The 21,236-nt window shown below is 27.0% G+C and overlaps 1 protein-coding gene across 1 annotated transcript in view; it reads left to right on the top strand.

Moving 5' to 3' along the window:
- LOC107451638 (uncharacterized) overlaps positions 1-21,236 on the top strand; it is a 150,812-nt gene that overhangs the window by 81,814 nt on the left and 47,762 nt on the right. Inside the window, exon 2 of the mRNA XM_016067795.5 lies at positions 18,350-18,482. The gene's annotated coding sequence lies outside the window, so the exon portion shown is untranslated. The remainder of the gene's footprint in view (positions 1-18,349; positions 18,483-21,236) is intronic.

Genomic DNA, 21,236 nt, shown 5'->3' with positions numbered 1-21,236 from the left:
CGATTGCAATTAATTTTTAAAAAAATAACAAATTTAAAAATAAAATAAATTATAAAAATTTGAATTCGAGAACTCCATGACAAAGAAAGAAAAACTAAAAAGAAACAGAAATCTCCTGAAATTAACTGTAGCTTAATAAAAGTAAATATAATTTACGATATTATAAAGATTTTAAAATATAAATTAAATAAATAAAACCAGAATTTTTGACATTCAGCAATTATTTCATTTCATATTTAAAATTTTATAACGCACCAAATCTAAACTCAAATAATACCCCTGAATAGTTTAATTTAATAGCATGAGTAATGACACGAAGACGCATTAAGTTCCAAAAAGTAAAACCAATAGAAAAATGAAATCCATACATCAAATGATTATGGAAGAAAATAAATCCAAATTTAAAAATGACATATATATGTTAAAAAAAAAAAACATTTCCTTATCTAATTTTAGGAATATTTCTCAAAAAAATTTCTAAATGAAAAACGTTGAATGACGTATTAAAGTTAATGAATTTAAGATGACATGCTAGTTCGTAAATAAAAAGAAGGGAGAAAAAAATCGTGTAGATTTATATATCCGATGAAACTATAAATAAGACGTGTCTGACACATATGTAGAAATAATTTGAAATGTCAACAAAATTTATTCAGAATACTTCCTATGTATCTTGCTTCCTGTCCTAATAGAAAAAAAAGGGAATAAAAAAAACTAATTTAGAATAAAATTATTTTTCTTGAAACAATATCCTAAAATTTGAAAAGCTGCTAAAATAAAATCTGCATTAAATTTATATTTATATCGAGCAAATCTAATGCGCTGTAATTTTTTTAAGGAAAAAAAATGTTTTCTCAGAATTTATTTGATAAAGTAATGATGATAAAAGTGTCATCCACCAAGGATGTTTTAACTTGGGAGATTTTTTTTAATTTTTTTTTTATTCACACATCGAAGTTTGATTTTTTGCATTTTTATCAAGTTACACATTATAAAATAATTATCCATATTATCAGCATTAAAATTGTCAAGTGCTATACTTTCATGAAACTAAATGATTTTAAAATCTTTTCATCAAAATATTAGATCAAAAATTTGGATCAAAATATTTGAGTTGAATTTTCAAATACATCATTACTTTACATCTTCATTACATCTCTAATTATAATGAAATTTAATTCACAGGTTTCTAGATATGCCACAATATATAGTTTTGGAAAGATATAGATTAAAAAAATAGAAATTGCAGTAACATAAAAAATAAAAAAACGAGTGTTATTTATTTTACATTAAAATCGTCTAGTTATTGTAACATTAACAGATTTATTTTTATTTAATTCTCATTAAAGCCTGTTAGACCATCATATCAAAGTAATATCAATAAATAATTTTTATTTTTATTTTATTTCCTTATTTTGTTATTAAGATCAGATATTAATATAATACTGATATATTTCTTTTAATTTTTTTCGCTAAAATCGGATATGTTAGTAAAGATGTTAATATAATATGTTTAAAAGATTTCTTTCCTTACTCAATTTTCATTAAAATCGAATCTTATAGCTGTAATTGTAACATATTTTTTTGTTCATTTATTTATTTTTCACTAAAAATGGATAAGTTAAAGTAATACTAATAGATTTCTTTTTTAACTTATTTTCAATTTTTTTTTTAATTAGATAAGTTCATAGAGCAATATATTATGTATTATTACCTGAATCATTTAGTAATTTATTTTTCCTCGATATGCAGTGCTCAAGAAAAGTTCTTAGTTTTGTGTCAAAACTTGCAAAGTTTAAATTAAAAATATCTGGTTTTTGTTTTTCTCAGCATATTTTGAGTGTTTTTAGGATTCAGTTTTTAAGAAATTATAATGAATGAGGGTAAATAAGACATTTTTTTATTGCTCTGCATTTAAATCCTTTTTCAAATGTTTGTTCTTACAATAAATATTAAGAATTAACAGTTTTTTACCCAAAACGTCTACTGCTATATATATATTCCAATTAAATTTATGAATTATGACATCAGTTAAACAAAATAGATAAATATTATATCACTATAATTAATAATATTATAACACTTATTTATATTTTAAATAAACTTATTAACTGAGGAATCAACGAAAAAAAATATTAATGATTAATCAAATAAATTATTTCTGTTATAATTTTTTAAAATTCTGCTAACATTTTAAACTAAAAAATAAAATAAAAAAATGAAGAAAAAAGGAATGATAACTAAGATGAAAAAGAAAAAAAAAATTTCGTAAAACGATTCGACAACTGCTAATGTTTACAATTTCAATATGAAATTTTAAGAAAAAGAATGAGAATTAGTATTTTTTCTTACATCGAGTGAAATATGGTTAGCCGTCGCAATATTTAACTTTAAAATTATTTGTATTCATTTATATAATGAATTAAGCATAATTCAAAAACTTCTTAAATAAATTAAAATATTCATATATGTTAATATACAAAGCTATACTTTTAACACTTCTGTGATCATGAAAAATCTTCCTGCAATAAAGTAATCAAATGAAATAAATTTTTAATTATTATTCCAGTTTTCCGTTGTACGATATACCGAGAAAAAACTAAGTTTCCTCCTTTGAATCACAGATGGCGCTGTAATACTGAATCTCTCCAAATGATTGAAAACAAATTCGTAACTTGGGCCTTCCGATTTCATTCCATTACAGATAAATAACGCTCGAAAGAAAAAATAAATGTTTGTTTTATAGCTTTTAATATAATCATTCCACGAATTCATTAAAATATAAGAAAATAAGCTTCATTGTTAATATGAAACAATTGATTTCGGCGTTTCCCTTATTGTAGATGATAAAATAATAAATATTTAGTTTAAGAAAATTTTTTTTTTAACTTAATTAATCAAATGCAATTTCATCAATTAATCAAAAGCACATCACATACCACACACATAGCATACAAGTATCAAACCTGCTATTATTTAATGTATATAGTAATTAATTTTTGTCAAAATTTGCAGAAACAAACAAATATAATCAGATTTGTTCGTTTAAAATGATATCTTCTTAATTCCAATCAGAATTTTTTTTTGTTTTACATTGATATTAGTTAAAAACAAAAATAAAGAAAAAATTAAAACTTTAATAAAATAAAAAATTTAATAGGTATGACGTAATTGAAAAATGCTATTACTAGTAAATTATTTTACATACAGTTAACAGAGAAGTATATTTTAAAAGTTTAATGTCATTAAGTCTTTCTTTTTTTATTTATTAATCTATTTTTGAAATGTTATAATTTACAAACATCCCTCATACATTATTTCCATCAAAAAAATTTAATTATTAGCGAAATCAGAATTTAAAATTATTACAATTTGAAAGTATATAATTAAATTATATAGTATAAAAATATTCTCGACTTAATGAATTTTTTTTAAAAATAAAATTGATAAAATTAATGCTTCTTTTAATAAAAAAAAATCGCAATTGATTTAAAACAATAGTTAAAAAAAATAAATTCAAATCATTTAAACGCGGCTGTTAATAACACAATTTTCACAAATTTGACCAAATCTCCAAATTTGACCACTTAGTTTTCAAATTTTTATAAATTTGCATATTTAAAACACATTATGAATCAATATACAAATTTGCAGACAATAAAAAATGTATGTTTGAAACACAAATTTATAAATAATTATAAAAGAAACGCAATACAAATTCAAGCAAATTAGATTTATAAAAATTTAAAAACTTTATGAAAAAAGATGTACTTGAGAATTTATTAAAAAAAAAAAGAGCTTGCTTTAAAAATGCAGCAGCAACAAGAATTTTGTGAAACAGCTAGAAATTGCTTTACGAAACATTTTGCTTATTTAAAAACCGTCTACGGAGAATAAAAATATCCCGAATATAATAATGATATTTGATAAAAAATTTTAATAAAATTTTGCAACAATATTGCAATCATTTTGCGAAAGTATTGCATGTTATATTTCCCTTTCTAGTAAGTTAAAATGTCAATAATTATAAATATTAAAGTATATAAATTTTCATATAATTTAGATTTTCTGTGAAAGAAACTATCTAATTAAAAAAAAATAATAATTTAATAAAAAATATTAACATTTGTGTAATTAAAACTACTTCTCTCTGAATAGCAAGTTAACTTCTTTAAAATAACTATTATATAAAATAAATGTAATTTAAAATAATTATAACTTTTTTAAAATAAAAAACTTTTTTAAAATAACTATGTGAGTACAATTAGTATTTATGTTAAAATAAACAGTTTTACAGTACTTTATTTAGTGTTGTACTATCTTTCTCAAGGTTTCATTTTATTTTTTACGAAAAAGATTATTTATTAATGCAAATGAAAGATAGGCTTTTGAATTAGCGTTTTACTTTTTTAAAGGATATTTTTCATCACAGATTTTTTTTCAACCCGTGTAAATCCAACCAGTTAAGGAAGAAAAAAAACGAACTTAATTCTGCTGTAGTTTAAATTCTTGTCTTAGGGTCATAATTATAATCTTTTTTGAATATTTTTATTACTACTTCTTTCATGCATGCTTTGTTAAAAATAACATTACGATTTTTGCAAGTGAACTATCTGTTATAGTATAATAACTAAAAAATTTCGAATAAAAAGTTTTCTGTCGGTTTCTTTTCATCGCATACTCAAACTTCTTTTTACATTTAATTAAACTATATACACTAATATTAACTTTCAGACTAAACTAAAAAATGCAAAAAATACAGAGAACATTAATTTTTTTACGTAAAATTTATGGCGAATAAATTTTTTTGTACATTTATTTTTCGACCTTTTTTTTTACTTACATATATTTTTAATTTTCTTTAACTACCTTAACCGATTTTAGCATTGAAAAAACCTCTAAAAACGCGTAGTTCTATTAAAATAAAAGACTTTTTTTTACCTACTATTATTTTTATTTTATTTTATTTTTTATTAATTTTTCCTTTATATTTTTCTACGTTTCATTCATAATAATTAATTTCGTAAATTTATTTAAATATTTTATTTTGTAGCTATCATATAATTGTACGTTTCAAATATATTGGAAAGTTGTATTATTTTGATATTTTAATAGCTTATGCTATTTTTTCGAACTCTTATTTTACAATAAATTCACAAAAATTTTTTCGAAATTATGTATCATAACCACATTTGTTAAAAAATTCATCTATTTTATTATAATATAAACTATTATTATATTTATGATTTTAATATATACTATATTTTTAAAATTCTAATATGAAGTTCGATAAGCCCTAACATATTGTTTGAAATCCGAGGTTAAAATAAAGGCAAACACACTTGCTATCTGAAGCAACTTGTTTTATCCGATTTTTGGAATCTTGTCTATTGCCTAGGCACGAAACATTCGAGGAAACTATTATCTCCTATTCAGGAAGAAATTGAAACCTCTATTTTTTAATTTCGGCCAAAACCATATAAAAAACTAATAATTACCAAATCTAAGATATCTCGATATACAGTGCAAACTCAATGGTTCGAAAGGGTTATACAAATATGTTATTACAAGCGATATTTTAAGTAACGAAATCAGACACAAAAATGTACTTTTTCTGAATAAACATACCTTTTTTCCAGAAGGATTATGATTCTTGATTCCCAAAATATAGAGGGTAGCCGAAAGCTGGGATATAAGGTCCCAAAAGTTAGAGCGGTCGACTGTTTGAACTCTTTAATGTTATCTTTATGTTCTTTAATGTTCAGCAACTGTTGGACATAGTTCGATAACATTTAGTATTTTTTCTTATAAAATTAAGTGTTTTTAAATGTGCAAAAATTCAACATTTTTTAGACTTCTATTGAATAAAATAATAACAAATAATAAATAATTATTAAAAATTATTTTTCGTATGGAATTATGTCCGAAAAAACGAATTTTATAATTCTATGCGAAAAGTTTTCCATTCGCTTAAAAAGTTCCCGAGTTATCATGAAATATACTAAAAGTAAAAAAAATATTAAAAGGGACAAATCTTAGTGAACAAAGTATTCTTTGGCCAATGGACAAACTATTGCAACCATATATCCCAGATTGCTGCTACCCCCTAAATTTTAGGTCATAATTCGTTGAAAAAAAGAAGTGTTTATTCAGAGAAAGTACGTTTTTCAGTCTGATTTCGTAACTTATTCATATTATTCTGATTTCGTAATATCTTCTGCATTAATTAACTACGTTCGTATCGAATCATTAAGAGGGAATCTTTAGTACCTGAAAATCCAGTCATTAGATCAAATCCGGGTTTTTTTTTTGTTTTTTTTTTTGCTCACGCTACGTTTGTTTCAAATTTCGCACCTTTTTTTTTTTTTTTGAAAGAAATTTATTCGTTAATTAAAAGATGCGAACCATTGGTAAAATTTTCAGTTGGTGACATTGGTAACATTTGCATCCGCCACTCATTTTTTAAATTTTTATTAAAACTGAATATACATAAGTCTTTCAAATTTTTGTGTTGTTTTACAACTTGGTAGCATACAAAATTTGTTCACAAGTCTTCTGTGAGTTATTTTTAAAAAACTTATGCATTTAAATATCTGATAAATCTGAAAATATTTAAACTAAATGCATAAAAAACATTTAAAACGTATTTTTCTCCTGGTTTGGTTCCTGAAAACAAATTAAAGTAAAATAAATAAATTACACATATTTCAAATTTCTTAAAATTATCTTTCTTAGTTTTGGAAATACCTTGTTCTAAAGTTTAAAAAAGAAATTTGAAAAATATATTGATCATGGGGAAAAAAAGTATTCAAAACTACAAATTGAATTACAATGGGAGGATAAATCTAGCGTTTTAACTCAGATACAAGCATAATTTATCTACCATTCTAAAGTCAACTAACATATAGCATTTATTTTAAAACAAATCACAAAATGTTTACAATTTTTGTACCCCCGACCTCCTTAACCTAATTTCAAAATTTATATAACACTATGAAAATAATGGGTGGTATTAAAACAAAGTGTGAATTATTTAGTTGCCAAGACGAAAAAAAGGATTCAACATTAACAAAACAACACAGCAATAATTTATCAGGGCACCTAGAAACAACAGGGCCCCTTGTCTAATAATTAATACAAGAGAAGGGAACCATTAACTGAAGAACGCGTACACTTGTAATTAAATTGAGAGGAGGGCGTACATTAGTCGAATGACAGGCAGCAAATAATAGACCCTGCGTATTCGAAAGGAATTAAAAGATACTAAAAAACACTTGTCGCAGAAAACTGCTTATTCACTGTAACATCAAAATGGAATTAATAATAAAATAAATAAATTCAAAGCGAATTTACAATGCCAAACAAAGGGAAGAAATGTCATATTTGAGGGCGTGACATGTTGTCCCATGAAATGAAATGCATTCAAACATATGTCAGACACATGACTTTACATTCTGGAATATGACAGCGAATTTTACTTCTTTAATTATGTGGAGATTCTGCTGAAGTAGTGACTGATGGTATTTTTTGGCTGCTCTAAAATTTCATTTTTTTTTTTTTTCGTTACTATTGTTCTCTTTCGTTTTTGAATGTATCTCAAAAAGAAACACATGTTCCAATATTTTTTTAAAAGCAATTCGTAAGCGGAAATTCTTCATTAAGAATGTTGTAATGAATGTTTCATCATTTTTATTGTTATTCACTATCATATTGTTTAACTAATTTTAAAAAAATGTATCTATAATTTGAGCAACGAAACACTAGTATAGAGGTATATAGGTATATTTTTTGTAAACAATATGTTAAAGTTAGCTTTTCACTATTAAAAAAAAAATTAAAATAATTAAAATACTTTTTATGCAACAATTTTCAAAAAAAAAAACAATTTTAATTATTTCGATTCGGTATAAGATTTAAGACCAACGTTACGTTTTTAAAATTTTAAAATGCTTGCAGAAAGAAAAAAAAATCTTGTCTATGACAATAACTATATTCTAAATTTTGTGAATATTTCATTTATACGAAGATAAAACTTTTGAATAATTAAATAATAAGAAGAGAAATTCGTTTCCGTGGATTTCAATTTAATGAAATATCCATTCAGCACAATTTTTTCCCACTATCAAAAACTTCAAGTATATCAGTGAATGTTGCTTTGAAATATACTATCTTTTCGAGATAGAACTCATTCTCTCTGCAATTTCCAAATAGCTTTATTTATTTATCTTTTATTGACAAGTGTTACATAAAATGCTTTTTTTTTTAAATATATTCCAGGAAAAAAAAGTTAAAATGTTAGTTATTATATTCCAAATTTTGTGTATGTTTCATTTATCAGGTTAGAACTTTTGATGATTTCGTTTCTAAGGATAGGAATTTCAGGAACGGTTTGCTTTCGAAGATTTCCATTGAATAAAAATTCCGCTTAGTATTTTTTTTTTTTTTTAAATTTCGAAATCTTAGGAAAGTAATAATTATAAAAATTCATCTTTGAGTTATGAATTTGAGAAAAAAAAAGATAATTGACCAAATTTATTAATATTGTAGTTTAAATGGATTTTTTGCCATCTGAATATCGCAAGGCTTTGAAAAAAAGTTATGAACTTTTGATGATTTCGTTTCTAAGGAGAGGAATTTCAGGAACGGCATGCCTGCGAAGATTTCCATTGATTAAAAAAAATTAGGCTTAATAATTTTTTTTTTCTTTCAAAATTTTGAAATTTCAGGAAGGTAATAATTATAAAAATTCATCTTTGAGTTATGAATTTGAGAAAAAAATGATAATTGACCGAATTTATTAATATTGTAGTTTAAATGAGTTTTTTGCCATCTGAATATCGCAAGGCTTTGAAAAAAAGTTATGAACTTCTGATGATTTCGTTTCTAAGGAGAGGAATTTCAGGAACGGTTTGCTTTCAAAGATTTCTATTGAATAAAAATTCCGCTTAATAAATTTTTTTTTTTTTTTTTTTTTTTTTTTTTTTTTTTTTTTTTTTAAGTTTTGAAATTTTAGGAAAGCAATAATTATAAAAATTCATCTTTAAGTTATGAATTTGAGAAGAAAAAAAATTTTAATTGACCGAATTTATTAATATTGTAGTTTAAATGTATTTTTTGCCATCTAAATATCGCAAGGCTTTGAAAAAAGATACAAAAGTCTAGATCGCTAGGGGGTAAAGCTTAATTATATTCGAATAATTTAACGCTCCAAAACGGCCCAATCAGCTTACAGATATTCTTCCGCTTATTAGAAAGAGACTATCAAAAGTTGCCATCAGAAGCACCGAAGGGGTAACTGCGAAAAAAAGGTAAATAAATAAAACTGCATCGGTATGGGATAGAGAATGAATACTAACTCGAAAAGGAGGGGTATTTCAAAACAGCAATCACTGATAACAATTTTCCAAAAGTATAGTGGGGGGGGGGGAGAAGAGTCAAGGGGGAGGGGAGAAAATTTTTCAGGCACTAACGTAACGAGTTTATGATCAATTTCTGAACCTTCTCGCTTTGGAGTTATCACATAGAGATGGAATAGCAAAAGCGGAGATATGGAAAAAAAATTAATAAAACAAAATAAAATAATAAAAAAATACAATAATACACTACTGGAGTGCAAAACAAAAATTGGATTCTCATCATCGTAGGGAAAAGCCCGAAGCAATTAAACAACAAAATAAGTGCTGCAATAAGCGAACTAAAATAAGAGGAAAGAAAAAAAAAATCTCGCCAAAATCCTAGCCGAAAACAGAGAGACTAATTCATAATCAGCGCCAAGTTCATAATTAAATTCAAAGAAAATGTTATTTTAATAATTGCAACGGCGGATGGCGTAATTTTATCGGTAATTTAATTATAGTATTTAATTACTTTTTAACTGGATTGCAAGAGCCGAGTAATTGGACTAAGTTTTGGGCGCTCTGACATTGGATGGATAATTCCTGTGTAATTAAATCTCGATTAGTAACTTTTCCCAAGCTAAATTTAATATATGTTGGAATTTCATTTTTCACGATCAGTTAGTCATATGCCATCGTCTCAATCCAAAATTCAGGTTTTTCTCTCACTAAGACAGAAATTTGTCGAAAATTATTTTGACTTTTTTTTTTCCAGCTTTCAATTTTTTTTTTCGACAATTTTCTTCCTTCATTATGATTATACGCGCACATTTTTATTTACTTTTTTCCTTCTTAAGAAAGACAGTGAGAAAGAGAGACATCTTAACTGTAACTGTAAGTTCTTAATTACAGAAAACTCACATTAAGAGGGGAGGGAGGAAAACTTTAAAGCTCATCAACAAACGGGAAGAAGAAAACCAAGAGATCTTTCATTTTGTTCTTCTTTCCTCTTCTTTTATTTTTTTTTCTACTGACAAACTGGTCGTAGCTTGACAGATAATTGGAATTTAAATACTTCCTATGCTTTCACACACAAACCCAATCTTCCCTTTATTCTCCCCCCCCCTTCCCTGTAAAGTAAATCTTCAAAGGGGGAAGGGAAATATGGAACGAAAAAGGGAATAAAAAAAAGAATATATATAATGTTTATATATAACTAAACCGGACGCTGATTTCCTTTAATTCCCCTAGAAGTAAATGTAATAATAATCTTCCCTACAACTTAATGAAATAAGAAAATTAAGAGAGAAGAGACAAAAAAATTAATATTAAAGATAGGGAAGATGGTAGAAAAAAAAAGGGAAATTATAATAAAATCCAGGGAAAAAAAACCTCAAGTTAATTTTGAGTAATGGAATTTTCATCGGTACAAACCATGCCAACCCAAACAATAGCAGCGCTCAGTTTTTGTATATTTTTTGCATTAATTTATAAAACGGTAGGTACATCAATTAGCAAGTAGGCTCTAATAGCTAACTGAGACAACCTTGTTAAGAACACAATTAAATTAAACAGGAATTTTTAATTAGTTCGATCATAATTATTTGGAAATTACTTGCGTGTGGGCTAGCTATGTGTATTTGAGCCGCCAAATCGAGTTTCTTGTTAATTACATTTTTTTCTATATATATTCAACGCGTAGTGTAGACCAGGTTTTCTAGATGGTTAATGATTTTTTTTTCTTTCAATTCTTTACCATTTTATTAATTTTTTAAATATTTTTTTTTTCTTTTGTGATGCTGTAATGAGGAAATGATCTTCCCCTTTGTTACTCGCTACGAGCACGCAGTTTATTTTTTGAATCTTCCTTTAATTTGATAAAACGCGTTTTACGGGTATAGCGTTCGCAATCTCAACAATTTATTTATTTTTTTATTACTATTAATGCACATTTAAACTTTTTGCACCTATTGGAAATTACGGTTCGCAGAGATGGCAGGTATTCTATTAATTATATTACCTATCATATAATTTCTTCTTAACACGCAAGTATAATGAATTTTATTATTCAACTCTTGAAACATATATTTAAAATACTTAAATATACAATATATATTTTGAAAAGTTCTCAAACTGCTGCATTTCAGTCGCAAAATGATTGAAAAAAGCATAAATTAATTGCAATATATAAATAAATATGAGAATTTTTTTGTTAAAAATTTTTTTGTTGTTTTTGTTGTTGTTCATTTACGTCGCACTAGAGCTGCACAATGGGCTATAGGCGACGGTCTAGAAAACATCCCTGAGGATGATCCGAAGACATGCCATCGCAATTTTGATCCTCTGCAGAGGGGATGGCACCGCCGACGACCTGCACGCGAAGTCGAGCACTTTACGGTAGAACAGTTTAACGAGGACCCATACCGTACACCCTCGGTCTCTACGCAGGCTGATCCAAGTAGTCACCCACCCGCACACTGACCGTAGCCAGTGATGCTTGACTTCGGTGATCTGCTGGGAACCGTGTCTTAACGATCAGTCCACTACGGGACAAAAATTTTTTGGAGAAGACATTGTCTATTTAATAAATTCGACACATTTTTCAATTCAAAACGAAATCAAGAAGGAAAAAAAACTTAATAATGTATAAGAAACATTTCACTTTAAGTAATATAAAGTAGAATTTAAAATAATGTTTAAAATGCGAACCATAATAATAATAAGAAAAAAAACTTATTTTTTATGAAGAATTTTCGCTCATGAAGGGTTACAAATTAAAAAAGGGAAATGATTTTTCTTTTACTTATAATTACCATATTTAACAGTATCAATAGCTAAAAGACATTTATTGTTCTTCAAGAACTATAAACATTTAAAATTAATAAAAAATAATTATGCAACGTCTATGAAAAAATTCATTACTGTTTAGAAAGCTTTAAAACTTTAACAGACCAATTTAAAGCTATTTTTTGTCGCTTAATAAACCCGATAGCGTTCAATTTTACTCTCGCAACAAAAGCAACGCTAATTTACCCTGGAATTAAAAAAAAAGTTCTTTAAATAGTATAATAAACTGAATTTTATTATTGTTTTAATACCCTCGTAAAAAAATTGCCCCAATTTCTTTTTTTTAAATTCTGCTTTTACCCCTTTCCTTCATTTAGTTATTGCAATCTCAAATTTGAAGCGTGGTAATTTAATACTCACCTATAGCGTCTAGGCCTTTTTAAAGGGGGGATTTTAAGCAATTCTGCCTAGACCGTTAACTACCCACAATGGCTATAAAACTATGTTTTATGTCGCACTTTACGAACGAAAAAAAAAAGTTTAAATCGTAAAATTGGACTCATTTTGTGGTAAAATAGAAAAACTATTTTAAAGAGGTTGAACGAGAATAAAAAAAAAAATAAACTCAACTTGTGTAGTGTAGAAAAGGCCGGTAATTGGTGTGTAGTTCGAAGTATAAGAAAATAATGAATTAAAAAAAAAATAAGAAACGAGCATAATAAAAATGTATTTAAGGGGCTGTAAATGCAATGTTTTTAAGTTAATTTTATGACTTGAACAGATGCGAAGTTCCCAAAGAGGTGACTCCGCAATTGGGTGATTATATTTTAGAGCAAGAACAGATATTGATTTTAATTGATGGTTTCTATACGCGAAGAAGAAATCGCCGACGCTGGTCATTAAATTGATTTTTTTTCCTTCTTCAAAAGAAGAGTGATTTTTTTTTTTATGCGCCTGCCGTATCTATCATTAAAATAGGCAATCAATTAAAACGATAAGTTTAAAAAAAAAATTAATTTTTCTCGCGTTTATAATTTATTTAAAATAACAATAATGGCAAACAATAATCCCAACATCTTATTCCAAAATCAGCTTCCATTGAATAATTCTACACTACGAAAAACCATGTTACAAAGACTTTTTAACTTCTTTAAAACTTTCCCGCAAAACAAATAATGAAAATAATTTTAGTTTTTTTTTTTATCCCACTTTGAAAATTGAAAGTTTCATTAAGAATCCCCCTTAATACATATTTTTTCTTGAACTAAAAGTAATTTGCAGAATATGGAAATTGGTTGAGAGAAATTTGTAAAGCTGGTACTATAGAAATAGAACCATATTTGTAAAGCTGGTACTATAGAAAGTAGAGTAATTCGATTAATGATTGATTCGATTAATAATTGATTCAATTAGGATAGAATCACTATATCGGCCAGGAAACTCATGGAATAAATCTTTTATGTCCTGATTAAATGAATATAGGGTTGCAATATTGCATTACAATATTTAAGTAATTCTCTTTTACCACAACGTCAAACTCATTTTATGTCTGAAGACATAAAAGCCGGAATTGACTATACTGTGCCAAACGTAGATATAAGTAAGGAAATTTTACAGTATAATTGAAAAAAAGAAAGAATGGAATAAAAAAAAGAAGAAATAAGGGGGGAAAGATCAATAGTGTACTTTTTAGTTTTCAGACCGGTGTTTACTTAAAGAAGGCACTTCCACCCCTTAAGGGTTCTATATTTGCTGGAGTTAATTAAGTTTTTAATCTGTCAGCACGTTGTATAAGATCATAAGCGACGCTAGTAAACGAGGTGTCATTTATATGCCTGTGAAAGTTTTACAAGCTTGATACAAAAGAAAAAATAACACTACGAGTATTACGATTAATAGTAAAACCCACTTGAAAGAAGAATCGTTGCACTTTTGAGTTTAAGAAATATATTCTTTTTAATTTTATTTATTTAAAAAAAAAACGTATAAACTTGATTTATTAAAGAACTAAATTAAAAAGATGAAGGCCAGGTAAAAAAATGAAAGGGTGTTATAAACTAAGTCAGATACAAAAACGAAATTAAAGACCACAAGAAAGATAGGAATGGTAGACAACACATTTATCACAGAAAAAAAATTTCATGCACGAAAATAGGAAGGATAATAAATATATTCTTATAGTAAATTACTATTATAAATCCCGCGTATTTTTATTCCGTTTAAAACAGTTAAGAAATCACAACTCCTTTAGACGTATTCATCAAAACGGACGAAAGTTTTCAGCATGAGCCTGAAAAGTTTTCTTTCTCCAAAACGTTTATTAACCTTTAAAAAAAAGAGAGTTCAAACTAATATCTTTTCTAAGCATTTTCATTAATTTGCTTCAGTGGGCGAACATCGAATTAAACAAGACGGCAATTTGAAAAGAGGTGAAAATTAATTCCCCTATCAAAATCTCTGAAGGCAAAACCAGTGAAAATGAAAAGAAATGAGAAAAATCGACATAAAAAATATTCTCCATCAGAAAAGTATATCTTTTCTGTAAAGAAGTCTATTACCAAGTTTAAGTAACATCTAGCAAAACTCCTTGAAATGTTAATCCTTAAAACAGGCATAAATCAGAATGGATAGAACTCCGCACTCAAAACAAAAGGCCTACTTAATCTCATTGAAAAGCCGTTATTTAAGGAACTCATCGCCAAGTCGACGTCAAAAATTATTGCTTGAAAATAATAAGACGTGATATAGCACGAGGAGCCAATTCTTTTCAACATGAATAATCTTTCTAGGCGAAACGCAAAACAAAAGCGCAAAAATAGGAGTGTATGTGCAGTTGTGGGGGCAGAAAATAAGAGGGGAGGGGGAATATGGAAAATAAAGGGGAAAAAAAAAAGAAAGAACTTTTCTAGCGAGAGCTTTAGCAAATTACTTCAAATTGTATTACTAAGTCGCCAAATTAAATCAAACGCCAAAGTTTTGCAGTGCTGCAAAACTTTCCGACGGTAATATTAATTAACGTGATTTTGTTCGCCGGTTTTCTAATTTATAATAGCCCCTCTCTCTCTTCTCTTTGGCGAAAATTACGCATTAGTGAATTGGTTATTTGTATTAATTCATAAAAGAAAACTTTAGCGCCATCATTTATATCTCGGGTACTGCCTCTACCGTAAACAATAAATTCCGCACGAAATTAACATCGTTCGCAATTAAACGGTATTGATTTCATCAATTAGCTTACCCCCAACAACGTGCATAAAAAGAGAGGGAAAACTGGTTTCTACTGAGCGGGCCAAAAGAGAAAAGAGTTCGGTAAAAGGGGGGAGGTAAATAGGGGGGGGGGTAAAGGAACGAAATTAAAGTTAATCAACCAACCGCTCTAATGGCGGCTAAATTAAATTAAACCCAACCCGGTGAAAAATAGCACAATAATCAAGCCCCCCTCATGCTATAGCCGCCCCCTTTTTCGCGCAAGGCATAGTCAACACAATGCGAAAAGAGTAAAAGCCCCCTCTTTCTACACGTATATATATACTAAAACTCGAGAAAAGGCCCCTAAGACGAGAAAGACAGAAAGAAAATAGTTTGAACGTACAAAATAGGATGGGGAAATGCATTATTATTATGATGTGCAAACCTTAGCGCGCCAGATTGCTGGGGAAATGGGCGAACTGGAGAGAATTTTGCGCCAAAAACAAAAACGAAAAAACGAACGAAGAGAGTTCTACGCGGAAAGAGGGGGGCAAGGGGTAAGAGATTTTAATATTAAGTAATTAAAGCGGCATTATCCATAAATTTAATTTGCGAGTGGCAACAAAGTCAGATTAAAATCAAATTAAAATAACGTTAGGCGCTTCGTAAGTGACGAATGGATATTATAAAATTATTAATTTCCATCTGCTCGTTGTGGAAGCTAACAATTTCCTTTTTACTCAGTTCCTGCGCCCCCCTTTCTAAAACATACGTGCGCGTTGCGCGCTTAAATCAAAGCCCCCGCCCACCGCGCGAAAATGAGAAGCCTTCAAGATGTGGAAAAGTTTTGTTTGCGCGTGTTAAACTCCTCCTATTATGCGCTGTCAAATACATCACTCAAAACTCTCATTCCCCCAGTTAGCGCTATTTAAATTTTACCATTTAAAAGCTTCGAGATTCTCAATTGAAACGATTGTTAAGATAAAAGTTCGTCATTTCGATCGAAAATTCGAAACAGAGTTTCCTTCCTCAGCGCGGTGAGTTTTCATCTTCAAACAATTTTTTTTCCTTCTTTTTTCCTTATAAAGTTGTTTTTGTTCTGTATGTTCTATTTGTTTTGTAAAAGCCTTTATTTTACAATTGAAAAAAATTAAATGTTTTTTTAAGGCTATTAGGAAGATAGAATGACTTTAGAAAAAAACTCTATTTAAAAAAAAAAACTTTATTTCAAATTTAAAAAAAAAAAATTCTTGTTTAAAATTTTAAACAAATAACATCTTTTAATTTTAACATCTGTAATTAATTGAGTACAGCGTGAATTTTTGAAAAATAGACAAGGTCAAATCATAAATTATTGCATTATACATTAGTATACAAATTCAATTGATAATAATGCAATTGATAATAATAATAATAATGACAATAATAATAATAACAGTTAATAATTACATAGTGGATAAAAATATAGTCTATTGCTGAGTAAATATGTAGAATAAGTTTTAGCTAATCAAAAAGCGTTCTTCAGAATTATGGACTTAACGTCGACTTTAAAATTACTTTTTATTCAATATCTCGCTAGCCACTATTTTGTTTTAAAAAAAACAAAAACAAAACAACAACTAAAAAACTGTACATAATATTATACATACTGTTATATACTTTTAAGTAAATTAGATGAAAATTGTTGATTATAAGTTTTGTGCAGATTATACAATTAAATTAATTCATGACACGGCAACGTTAGGTAATCTAGGCCTTATGAACTAAAGGTATCGAATCATACTTACTATCAGTCACTCTATTCTGAAGTAGTAAAAATGTACTAGAGCATTTTATTTGCTGCAAATATATAAATTTCATACGTTCTTACAAATAAAAGTATCCTTTTTTTGGCTAATAAATTTTTTGGGCTCATATTTTTTTCAATACGTAAATAAATAAATGAATAAAATAAAAATTATTTTTATATATTAATATTTATATTAAAAATAATATTTTATTTTATATATTTTATTACATTATAAGCAATATTTTATTATGTTATAAGCAATATTTCATTTTGTGCTGTAACTTAACTTCTTTTATAAAAGAATTCTATATAAGAGCCCAGTTTTTTCGCAACCAGGTAACTTCTAGCTATGAGTAAAGATATCGAAACTTAAAAAAAAAATTTGTATAATGCATTTTAAGGAATTATCAGCTGCCTTTTGATAAATTCACTATGCCCCGTTTTTCCCAAAATGAAAGTCTCTTTTTTTTCTCTTTAAATAATTACAAGAGGAAATTTTCAAGAAATATATCTTTTTGGTTTTATTACCATTTATTTAAGTCATATAAAACCTGGAAAAATAAAACCAAAAATGAAAAAAAAAAATCACTGCAATTATTCTAACACAATGAAAAGTAATTAGTAATAGCAAAAACAAAATTATTTTTGGCAATAGGTTTAATTTTTATTAATTTCAAAAATAAATAAAATTCTGCATCTTTATAAAAAAGTTTAATAAACATGATTAATAACTTTTCCTACAGTCTTTATTATTCAAGACAAAAGTTAACTTAATTTTTAAAAACTAAATCTTTTAGACATTAAAATGTGACCTAAACATCTTGAAATCATCTCACAGCACTATTTTAAGGTTAGCCTCCATTCAGATTAGTAAAATATTCGTAGCATATAAATAATTTAACAATGCATCGTATTACAAAAATAAGGATTTAACAATGTATTTTCCTTTTAAAGCCACTAAGCTTATTTTAACTTTTGAAATTCTAATGAAAACTAAAAATCAGATTTAGTTTTTTAAATTAAATATTTCCAAACAAACCGTTAATTAATTATTATAATTTTGAGATCGCTGAAACCAAAATTGTTTGAAGGTTAAGAACAAGAATAAAATGAAAATGTAGAACAAATTAAACGATTTCACGAAATAAAAAACACATTATTTTAAGTTCTTTTTTTTTTTCAATGTAACAATAGAAATGTGATTATACTTAATAGTTATAAAAATAATAATTTGTATTTTGATTTGCAGGTGCGGCGACGGCGCCACGCCACTCTCGAGACAAGCCATTAGGCTGAGTCCAATCAAATCTTTGCAAACGATTCACCTGGGACCCCCTAGGGGGGTTTAAAAACAAAGCCTCAATCTGAAGACAATCTATACCGTAAGTATTTGCATTTATTCCTAAGTATCACATCACTTTGTAAAGATAGTATACCACTGGACGAAAAAAAAAACATTAGATTGATGTTAATGATGTGAATTACTATAAATGATGTAAATTATTATAAATAATGGTAACTAATTTTGCGTTTATTTTTGATATTTTTTAGCGTTTGAAATATGTCGATTTTTACTTCCGATACAATATATATATATATATATATATATATATATATATATATATATATATATATATATATATATATATATATATATATATATATATATATATATATATATATATATATATATATCACAATAAATAAATACAAAAAGGAGAAAAAAGAAAAAAGAAGAAAGTTAATAAGTTTTATTTACTGTAATTTTTCCATGTTTTCTCTACATTTTGAACTTTATATATATATATCAAAGATAAAAAAATAAAAATCGACATATTTCAAAGGCTAAAAAATAGGCGTTTGTTCTCAAGAGATGCCCCCAAGATATGCCACGGAGAATGAAAAATAATTTATCACATTTATTTACGACTGGCATGTCTGCATGTCTTGAAAATGGGCACTTATTTTTGGGCACTTGAAACATACCAACTTTTATTTCCAACTGCATATTTTCAAGGCAAATGAAGTTTTTTGATAAGTAAATCTTACCGTTTCAGTTTCTTGTGAATATTCATACAATAAATTCATTCAATTCGTCATGAAAATTCAATAACATTTGTCCAAAGAAATGATTAACTTATTGCAATATATGAATATAGCTAAACAACGTAAAACGAGAGATAATGTGGCATTGTTTGTACTCAATTCACGCTGGTTAGCCTTATTCTATAACTTTCATAAACTTAAGTTTCGTAAATTATTAATACGTGTACTTTTTTTTTTTAGTGCAATAAATAAAATGAAGATGACTGTTGAAAATTAGAATCAGGCAGAAACTTTATAAAATCACTACTTAATGATGAACTGTGAATATTACAAATAAATATTAATATATTACAAATGTATTATATATATATATATATATTAAATTTAAAACATGGATTAAAAGATTTAAAACGATATCGAGAATAATAGCAAAAAATTTTAATCAGAAACGAAATGAATTTTCTAAATTTTTATTTATTTATTTGAATTCAGGCTTTTAAAAGTTGCTACAATAAATCACACTTCAGCGAATGAAACAAGCGATCAGTTACAGGTGTTCCGAAAGAAGTGTATAGGGAATCAATTAAGGGACACAAAGGGGGGAACCAATAAAGGGACTCAACCCTCAAAAAATGGGATTTTTAATTTGTGATTAAAATTAGTGATTTAATTATTTTTTCTCTAAAGTATAAAAGTTCTAAACGCATCACAAGCTTAGCTGCTAATTTTATATCATCTGATCTTTTTCTCTGAGGGGATGATCTTGAGTCCCAATTGAATAAATGAAGTTTTGAGTCAAAATTTCTTTGATATTATGCAAACTTTTTATGAGCATAATTATCAACTCAATAGAAAATTATATTATCTGACCTTTCTCTCTGAGTGAATTAAGTTAAATAACTCCGATATAAATTGACTTTTGGTATAAACTAAATTTTGTGTCAGAATTTGCTTCAAATGATGTGAGAATTTTTACTCTTTGCGGAACCGAAAATTTTAATAAAGAACTTTAGTCAAGAAAATCCAAGAGAATTTTATTTTATTTTATAACAGGCGTTGAACAGTCGACCCACCTCAAAAGACAAGGGAACTCTTGGATCAAGCATTCAGACAAACTCTTCGTGGAAGACTTTTCGATAGAACTAACCCACATATGCTTTACATGAAGAGGAAAATCACGAAAACCTTCTACGGCAAAGGGATTCTAACACATTATCCATCTACCATTGAGTATAATTTATGTCAGCTCTGTGGTCGTTGCTAGTCGGGAACAAAATTCGTATTAACCAGCCACAGCTGGGATTCGAACCAGGTAACCCCACTTAGAGACGAACGCTGTATCCCCTGAGTCACCGCGACTCAAACCTAGAGAATTGTGGTCATCATATGCATATCCATAATGATTTGCTGATTTTTCGAAAGTAAAAAAATAGACGAATGATATTATTTCGCACCTTTTTTTTTCTAATTGAAAGATCAGGAGTTCGAGTTAGTATAAACTAAATGTTATGTCATAATTCCTTTGCTGTGAAGTCAGAATTATAAGAATAAATTAGCCAGCTTAGTTTCGAATATATCAACTAATAAGGCTAACAATTACATTATGAATAATGTGTCGTAAACATGTATTCAATAAATTATTTGCCAATCATTAGTAAATAAATATTCTACACTATTTATTCATTGCTACTAGTAAATAAATATTCTACACTATTTATACACTACACTATTACCTCATTGCTAATTAAACAGGCTACGCTTAGATATCCCAGTTCACAAATTATAAGTAAATCTTTAAAAAAGATCTATCTTAAACAAATATAATAGCACTACATCAAATAATATAAAGACGTATAAAACATGAAAATTAACACAATTCAACCACATCAAAAACAAAATAACCAACCAGTATTTAAGAAAAGAAAAAAAATAATGAATCGGAGATTGAAAAATGAATTAATATATTTATTAACTCATCTCTTATACCTAATTTAAAAATAAATAAATAAAAAATTCTATAAAAAGAGTGACAATTACAATGTAAAATAAATGAATCCCGATACAAAATAAACCTCATTTCAAAACAATAA

The sequence above is a fragment of the Parasteatoda tepidariorum genome, chromosome 7 (assembly GCF_982258835.1).
Source record: "Parasteatoda tepidariorum strain Cologne lab strain chromosome 7, Ptep-v5.0, whole genome shotgun sequence".
NCBI lineage: Eukaryota > Metazoa > Arthropoda > Arachnida > Araneae > Theridiidae > Parasteatoda > Parasteatoda tepidariorum.
Note: the sequence above shows the minus strand (reverse complement) of the source record. Positions and strands in the feature narration are given on the sequence as shown.